The sequence below is a fragment of the Dreissena polymorpha genome, chromosome 11 (genome assembly GCF_020536995.1).
Source record: "Dreissena polymorpha isolate Duluth1 chromosome 11, UMN_Dpol_1.0, whole genome shotgun sequence".
Taxonomy (NCBI): Eukaryota; Metazoa; Mollusca; class Bivalvia; order Myida; family Dreissenidae; genus Dreissena; species Dreissena polymorpha.
Window position 1 is genome coordinate 24,195,405 of NC_068365.1, and position 9,618 is coordinate 24,205,022.

Consider the following 9,618-nt stretch of genomic DNA (forward strand, 5'->3'; position numbering starts at 1 on the left):
TAAATCAGTTTGAAACAGGATTACGTTTCCAATTGTCAATTGTTCATCTTGCAACTAACGGCTCATCTTGCATGCAGCAAGGTCCAGGCAACAATCGCTAATTTTATATGGACAATTGTTTTTTGTTGGACTGACATTTTACATCTGTTACATAAGTGGAATGTAGCCACACCATGGTGAGAATGCACAATTCAATTTGCAAACAATTTGATACTGAAACAGTTTTAAGGGGTTTGTAGGTATTTAGCCCTTGTTTGATTCAGACAGAAAACTAAACAGGCTTTCAGTTTAGATAAAAGATTCTTTCAATTCCTAGCCAGTTAGCATGATTGTAGAAGTTAATAATAAGTTTAACAATGGTTTTTATTTTCATGACATTTCAAAGAAATTCTAATTAGGCTTACAGAGAAGCTCTTTAGTCCATTTCCTGGGTAAAACCAGTATTTGGTGTCTTTTGGCGGTGATCTTAATAACACTCCAAAAGAGATCAAACCTTGGAAGGTCACTAGTGCGCTGGTACTTATCCACTAACCATGGATACCGGTACCTTTTTTAATCACAATAAAACTTGTAGACTGAAACATTATTAACATTATGCTGCAGTTGTTCTGACAGCATCTCCGAAGTCTAAAACTTTTCCAGCAGAGTAACACTTACATGTATGTCTGGGTATCCGGAGAAGTGCCCCCCCCCGGAGAACTGCCCCCCGGAGAACTGCCCCCTTATTTTAAAGGTGGCGGAGAGGTGCCCCCCCCATCAAATCGGTAGGGGCGGAGAACTGCCCCCCTGTCAGAATTTAGTAGGCGGATATCTGCCCCCCCATCAAATCTGTAGGGGCGGAGAACTGCCCCCCGGTGTCATATTAGTTATTAGTTACGTAGTGAAAACAATACTTACGGGTAATTTTACGTTATCGCCGTACACATTTTATCCGGTAACAATTTAATTTCAGTACAAGTATATTACCATTTATTGAACTGAATAACACAAATTGTCTAGAGGCATGTGATAATACTGTTTAAGGCCCTTGGTACGCATCTGCACCACTCACTATACATGAATGCCTAGTAAAAGTCGTGTTTTAATAAGAGCGCGAAACATAGTCGAGATCCACACAGGAAACGCGTGCGTGTTAATACTGGCAATGTGTTGCAACTAAATATAGACGTGCAACTCGGTACTTATATAATAGCAAGAAAGTTACTGGCGTTATTGTCATTATAATACTCGCTTTATATATCACCGCTATTTCTTTAATTAGGGGGCACTTCTCCGGGTCATCAATTCTGACAGGGGGGCAGTTCTCCGCCCCTTATTAATCAGCAGGGGGGCAGTTCTCCGCCCTATACAAAAACAGTGAGGGGGTAGTTCTCCGCCCAGTGAAAAATCTTTGGGGGGGCAGTTCTCCGGGGGGGCACTTCTCCTAGAGCCGTATGTCTGTTTATATATACAACTAATATTATTTAACTTTGTGAAAATTACAGAGGAAAGTAGTAAGCTGGTGAAACTTTAAAAAAAGAGTTATTTTTCCAAGTTAAATTTAAAAAAAAATGTATTAAATTAAACAAGTTAATATTTGATATAAATTTGAAAAAAAAAATCAATGTATAAATATTAATTTGAGCCGTGCTCATTGAAAGGGGTTTTAATGCTAAAAGTGTCATCTTAGATAAGCCTTTGCACAGGCTAATCAGGCACGACGCTTTCTGTTTTTATGATATTTTTCATTTAAAGAAAGTGTCTTCTTAGCAAAAATCCAGTTTAGACGGAAAGTGTCATCCCTGATTAGCGATTAGCCTGTGCAGACTGCACAGGCCAATCTGGGACAGCACTTTACGCACATGCATTAAACCCCCTTTTCACAGAGCGAGGCTCATTTAATTTTGAGGAACAAATGTTTCTTTCAACAGACTTTCACAGATTTAATTGTCAAATAAATTGAGCAGACACATTAATTGCAATAGAAAAATTAAATGCATTACTTATTGAATGGATCATAATTATTTTTCGGATGAATTGAAAGATAATACTTGACTTCAAGGAATGAGCTTCTATAGATCTTTTTTTTCATAACTTTAAATAGATTATTAACATTCCAATAGATTATAGATGTAATTCAGTTTTCTTGACAATAGATACTCGCCAAAAACACTACTTCTGATAGCATAGTTGTTGTATCCAATTACTTATCAATTAATAATCTAATCTGATCAAAAGCAATCAATAATCAATCAAAGCACTGATCAATATCAATACAGTGCACACTTCGCTGCATACAAGTATCCTTAGGATTTCTGATGACATGATAAAACTGATGACAGTTTCTGATAATGTCACACACTGTCCACTTGCATTATGAGGCTGGGAGGATATTGTTTTAACAAAGCATTAATTTTGTTATACATTTTGTTCCCAAAGTGACATCATAAATTAAAAGCTTTCATAAACTGTTGGGAATTAGTGTGATAAGGTATGTTTAAACTTTAGTGCATTCACAATTACACCAGATTTATTTTCTATTTAAATATTCAAGTGCATTTTGTAGATTTTGTGTACTTTGTTAACATTATAGACTTTTATTGACAGTGACATTTGTGAAAGATTGAGGCTTCTGTTTGCTCTCAAAACAAAAAAGGAATTATTGTTCAACAAAATAAAATGCCATAACAGTTGTAAGGGGGTTTGATATTTAAAATATTCTGACACTGGCAAAAAACAACAACACTTAAACAAGAACAACATTTATTACAGTTGGAAAGTGTGGGAAAAATCATCAGCTCTGCATATTATACTCTCTTGTTGCTGAATGTCAACTTGTATAAAGAAACATTCCATTATTTTCTGAAAGGGGATTATGCAATAACACTTCCTTTTTTATAAAGAAAATTAGTTTATTGTGAACCAACATTCAGTATTTAGTGCGGTTTCCTGTTTGTATATATAATTTATTCAATTGAAAAAAAAAAGACTTGGATAGTGCAGTTTATAGTTGGTATATTTGTATGCATTTATTGGCATTGATTTTAACATACGTACACACTGCAAGTTAGTGATATATCTATTTATTAAGGGAGTCATGTTAATTCCCCTGTACAAATCATTGTTAATTCTGCTGGTGATCTGAACAAAAAACATTGTAATTAATATAACTTTGTTATTAAAAAAATTGTATTTAGGCTAAATTTCACGTGTTTCACCTTTATAGCAGCTAACAAAGTAACATTCCACAAACATTTTTGAAGTATGATCCCCCAAAATTTTGAATAATTTAATAATATTTATATTGCAGCTGCGTGACAGACGGTACAAGCACAGCAGGGTACGCAGGCGACACACAGAGCACGATCACTGGGGACTCCATTTCAATCGGCAACCCCAAGACAGACTTCACCCAGCTCGACACCGAGGCTTGGATAAAAAGTCTCGCAGTACGCGCAGCGCAGAAAGAGGCTGAGAGCGCCGATAAGTCGTCCTCTCTTTCACGGTTGACTCGGCAAAACATCCTCGCTCTTGATCTTATGCTCGCTGAGGCGAGTCCAAAGAAAAAGATCGATGACGAGTCTTCAGTTTATTCAGTAGATCAGGAAGGATTTTATACCTCATTTCATAATGACAGTGGACTGAAGCGTAGTACAAACACATTAATTGATGAGGATGAAGACGATGCCTGTCTAACGCCTTGCAAAGACACTTTGAGTATTGGTAGTGAAGATAGTGTGATACACAGGTCAGCGCTAAGTGATAAGTTTGCTGGCTTACGAAAAGGTGGTAATCGCAAGAAAGTTCTCAGTAAAGTGACCCCACCCCTGCCTCCAGACAGGAATTTGTTTGACAGTAACAGTCAGGGCTTTGATAATCAGACTAATAAACCTGAGCTTAACTCATTTCCATCTGTAGAATCTTCAACAGAATCAGAAGAAGCAGTGTTTACACGTGTTCATGATAAAACTAACTTGTCGCACACTGGTTTTCCATCATTGGTTGCTCTGTCCACAAGTGACGACGAAAGTTCCCCTGAAACAAAATCAGCTGGATTAAATTCAAAGGGGCTCGAAAGTTTAGTCTTGCAGCATACAAGGAGCAGTTTAGGACTATCGAACATAACTTGCGCTTCAAATTTTTCGCATGTTTCGTTGCAAAGCGGAAGCAATTTGGACGATAGGATCCATTCTAGTCCGTCTCTGAAGCATTCTAGCTCAGTGTTAGAGTGCTCCAAACAGGGATGTGATAGCCCTCAGACTGGGAGAAAAGAAAAATCAAAAGTAGAAAGCAGTTACCAGTCTTGGCCCCGATCTCATAAAAGCCATACTGGTATACTCAAGTCAAGTGAGAAATCAGTGGAAAGTTCACGACCTTGTAAAACCTTGAACTTTGACCCAGTTATTAATTTGTTTAAAGAAGGTTACCAGGACGCGGTTCAAATACCTCTACCATCACCAACAAATTCATCAGCCAGTGAAAGTGGAAGACTCAGTTCATTCAATTTATCAGAGCAAAGTTATAGCTTAGCTGTTCCAATAAATGAGCGTACAAAAAAAAAATCAAATAGACAGAGTGATTTACCTTTGAAATATCAACCAGTAATAACTGTAACTCCAAGGTCAAGGTCTAGATCTGGAGATCGTAAAACTTTCAACAGTAACGTAATTGCAGACTCTTCAAATACAAAGTCTGGCCAACCACAACGCCCTGTGATTTATGCAACAGCCTCTAAACCAAGGGCCCAGTCTACTCCACAGGTTTTGACCAACGGCTCTTCAACTGCAACCACGAGTGCAGCGCCCAACTTGTATGCTGTTAGCCCAGTAATGGCCCCAAGGGAACCATGTAGACAAAACTCAACATCGTCAAAGAGCTCTGAGACTTCCCTGTACATGGACATGCAGTCGCTCAAGTCCGCTGACAGTGTGGATTCCTTGACTTCCTCCGAGTGCCTCAATTTTAATGACACAAACAATTACATGACCATGTCTAGCCCTAGTGTATCTCCAAACTTATCCAATATGGATTTCTCCATTACAAGCACACCATCAGGCTCCTTGGACTCGCTATTGGATTTGCGTAAGACACCAACGAATGAGCTGGAAAATGATACATACCAGATTAACACAAACTTGCATTCCTCCAGGTCAAACGGATATATGGCTGATTTTGGGAACAATAAGTGCGTAGGTGACGCTAAAACCATTGCAAGTAGTTCATACAGCAGTGACAACAAGCAAAACATTGGGGCATCTTCCTCTCTGAAATATACTCCAGGCGGTCGGTCAGTGGACTCCTCGGATGGAGACCTAACTCAGGTCACTCAGATAAGCATGAATTCAACTATGGATGGCAGCAGAACCCCTGGATCAGGTAACATGATGCCCGGGATGCAAACAAGGACCCCAGTTTCTCAGCATTCTGCGTCGTCCGAGGTTTCGTCAGCTGGAAACCCGTCAAGACAGATAGGTCGCCGTGGTAGTCGGGCTGATACAAGGAAAGAGCCGTCCTATAGAGACTTGAATGCAGCAAGTAGACGGTCCCTTCCGACTGATGTGGCATATCATGTACGACATGTGCCATTGAATGACAATAAACAAGGTGCTCCTGCAAATCAAACTCATTCTCCATCCATGTCTTCCTCAAAATCATTCCCGTTGGGTTTCAATTCTGTTCTAGTGTCAAATTCTAGTTACAGTTCAGGCCAGAAAGGTGCAAATAATTCATCTAGACCTAACGTCCCACAACAATCCCCGTCTGCATATAGCCAGGGCGATCAGTTTTCATCACGGTCAGATTCCTACCGTGTGGCAATGGGCAATGGCAACCAAAGAACTGTGTCATATAGAAATGCCATGCATAGCAGTAAAAGCTTTCCAGTTTTGCCGCCAACAACGCAAAGTGGACCTTATCGTGTTGCCATGGATATGAATCCAAGTATGGCTGCAAATAACACTTACAGCTATGACGATGATGTGCTGAACCGCGCAGATTCTTATAGAATGGCTGTGAGAAACACTAACGGTATCGTGTCGGATGTAGGCAATAGGAATAGTGCCTTAAGAGTTGCACTGCACGAGGATATTCCCTCACACGTTAATTCTAAACTAGAGGCTCTTGGAATGGAGGACAGTGGTCTGATGTCGGGTAGGGACGTACGTCGACGTGGAATAACTGATGTGGACCAGGTTAAGAATATAAAAGGAAAGCCGGCAATGAAAACGTCTAAATCAATGCCACAAATGAGAACACAAGACTCAAAGTCACCAAGTGCTGTAGTAACGAGGCGTAAGCAGGAACCGACTAGACAGCCTGCAGTCACGCCAGAAACTAGACCTCAGAGTGGACGCATTCGAAAAGTGACCACCCAGGACGTTGATCCTATAGAGATAGTGCAAACAGTTGACACTAGTGTAGATTCGAGGAAATCTGCCAAGAATAACCCAAACCGCTCCTCAACTTACATTCAGTTTGATGCCATTTTTGAAGATGGGGAAGACTTCACGAATCCTGGGGACATGGATTTGTCTTCCTTGGACTATTCAAAGAACTTGTCTAGTACCTCTAAATCAAAAATAGGTCTTTTTAATGGAACCATGAAAGATGCAAATGCGAACAATGTTAAGCCTACTGTTTTTGGAACAAGTAAAGCCGGTAAAAATATGGAAGTTGAAGACAACTGGAGGTTTTCGCAAGTTTGAATTTCTGTTTGATTTTTATTTGTTATATCTTTTTACGCTTATTTTGTCTCAAAAGTGACAAATAAAATCAATAATTAGTTTTGTTGCATGGTTTGTACATGTGATTGTTGAGTGATTTTCAAAATTAACTTTCTTTTATGTCAGTGAATTACTTTAAGATGTGTTGGTTGATAATTGTTTGTAATAAGAACGGTAGATTAAGAAAATATTAATCATTTAATAGTAAAGAACAAACTGACATGTGTTCATTGGTGAATAACCTGTTTAGTATACCGGTACATATGATTTTGTTGTTGAAAACAAAGCAAATTTGTAAATAAATTATATTTAAACCATACGATCATTCCACATTATTTCCATGGCAAATGCATCGGCAATACAAGTATTTTAATCACCAGACTTGAGCTGTCTCTAAATTATTGTATTTAAGATTGATTTGTACATAATTTGTTTTAAATGTGTGTGCTACTAGTTTTTTGTTTTTATGTTATTGGTGTTGTATATTTTTATGTTGACAAGCATTAGAATAGTATTTCTGCAGGTTTTAATATGCAAGATTATTGTATGAAATTTTCTGTTTTAACCCAAATGCGAAATGATTTTTAACCAAATAAACTATTCAGATAGCTTTAAAGAACACTATATGCAATTTTTCCTTTGGTACATTAAATTGAATACATGTACAAAGTAGAAAGATAATTTATGAGTGACTCGCCAATAAAAGTGCTTTAGTTTTCTTTAACATTTAGTTTGTGTACAGGTAGATTTTACATGCTCTATAATTTTTTTCAAATTGTTTTTATTCTTATTTCTTAACTTTTTATCAGACATAACACAGGTTAATGAAATTTCAAATTACACATATTATTTACCAATTAATATTAAATGATAACCATTGTTAGTAGAGCTACAGAATTAAATAACCAGTGGGTATCTTATTTTAAAATGGTATAACAGTAAGCTTTTTGAGACAATAATACAACAAACAAATACCACATTCTTTAAAATTGGACATGAATAACCAAAGGTGAAACAGATATGACATTCTGTAAAATTGGACATGAATAACCAAAGGTTGTTTCTTTTTCATGGAACCAATTCCGTTTTTAAAGTTGAACATGTATGATAATGTACAACTAGAAATTCAAGCTCTGTATGCAAAATGTAATGTAGTTTATTTTTGTAAATCAATGAAACTACTTAATGACAGTTTTCCAAAGATGTACAAGTATTGACAACCAAAACATTACATTTATGATATGATTTAAAAGAGGGACGGTTTTAGTATTTTATAATTTAGTGTTTTAATGAAAATTTATCTCATTTTTTTACCATTTTATTGTCCATTGCATGTTTAACAAATAATTTTCTTTTTTTGAAATAGTATCATGTTTCTGATATAATTATACCATAAATATCATCTCACGAATATATTCATTTCCATTTGCATCAGGGATTTTTTGTTTTGATAATTCTATACAATAAATTTATTTTGAAGATAAAGCTTGTTTCGGTTTTGAGTAACCTTTTCCTTTACGAGGCTCCCAACATTGTTTACAGTCCAGGCATGTGAGATTTAATATTACATATTTGATGGCCTAGTTTAATTTGAAAGCAATTTTCAATATTAAGTGCACCAAAATAGTTTGGATAATGGAGGCTTTCAAGATCAAGTGCATCAAAAGCATTTTGTTTATAGAAGCTATACTCTAGTTTATTTCCTTGAAAGAACAAATACTTGATGTCCATAGAAAAATCTTGTTCATGCTGCCTGATTGAGGAATGAACCTAAGACTTCCTGGTCACAAAATGGACATCATTTTCACACTACAATTGTATCCCAGACATATGAATGGACACACACATTATGAAAACATTCATCTTATTGTTAATGGAATGTCTTCTGTGACTATATTAGTATCTAGTTTCTACCATTGTGGAAGAACATATGAGCCGTGATGATGCTCTGGGAAAAAACACACTGCTTAACCTATTTATGCCTAGTGGACTCTCCCATCATTCTAAATTGGATCAATTTATTTCCAAAATAAGGGATGTCTAAGTATACTTATTTCTATATTTAGAATATTTCTCACAGAAATTCCTTTCTAAAAGCAAACAGCGCAAACTCAGATGAGACGCCACATCATGTGGCGTCTCATCTGGGTCTACGCTGTTTGCCAAGGCATTTTTTCTAGACGCTAGGCATAAATGGGTTAATACATGTACTTAAGTTTTGTCCCTGATTAGTCTGTGCTGTCCCTACAGGGGCAACACTTTGCACCTGACTGGATTTTTGCTGAGAAGAGACTTCTTTCCAATAAAAAATTACATATAAAAGGAAAGTGTTGTCCCTATATAGCTTGTGCAGAATCCCTCGCTAATCTAGGACGATCCTGTACACATATACCTTAAACCCTGTTTTCCCAGATTGTATCTCAATTGTAACCCAGATATGCATACATATACATGTTGCCATGAAATGCTTCTATTTTATGTCCATTGCAACAACAATTAATTATTGCACATCACAAGTTTTCCAAGCCCTGCAGCAAAATTAAACCATTATATTGTGGTTAATTGCTGCACAAAATACACTTCTTACACACTGTCACCTGTGATTTTCATATACAGCTACTACATTAAGGATGTAAAGCATTTAAAATGCATAGCATAACCTAAGGGAAAAAACAACTGTGAAAAAGAAAATGGGCTGCAAGGTCAACTTTAAAGTTTATTTTAAGCAGACACTGGTTGCCTACATCCATGTCTTAAGATGAACACTCAAAATAACATTAAAGAGATTTTGAGAAGTTTACAATAATTCTCAGCACCACAAACACATTTCAGGGGAGGTAACTGTCTAGAGAGTATTCAGGAGATTTAACTGTCTAGAAGTTATTCAGGGGAAGTAACTGTCTAGGTAGTATTCAGG

At 36.9% G+C, this 9,618-nt stretch overlaps 3 protein-coding genes across 13 annotated transcripts in view; all 3 read left to right on the forward strand.

Annotated features, from left to right (window-relative positions):
* LOC127850214 (protein still life, isoform SIF type 1-like) overlaps positions 1-9,618 on the forward strand; it is a 353,922-nt gene that overhangs the window by 265,237 nt on the left and 79,067 nt on the right. The gene's annotated exons all lie outside the window — the stretch shown is intronic.
* The window catches only part of LOC127850221 (osteopetrosis-associated transmembrane protein 1-like), a 256,800-nt gene that overhangs the window by 148,149 nt on the left and 99,033 nt on the right, over positions 1-9,618 (forward strand). The window lies entirely within an intron of this gene.
* The window catches only part of LOC127850216 (actin remodeling regulator NHS-like), a 331,736-nt gene that overhangs the window by 89,999 nt on the left and 232,119 nt on the right, over positions 1-9,618 (forward strand). The gene's annotated exons all lie outside the window — the stretch shown is intronic.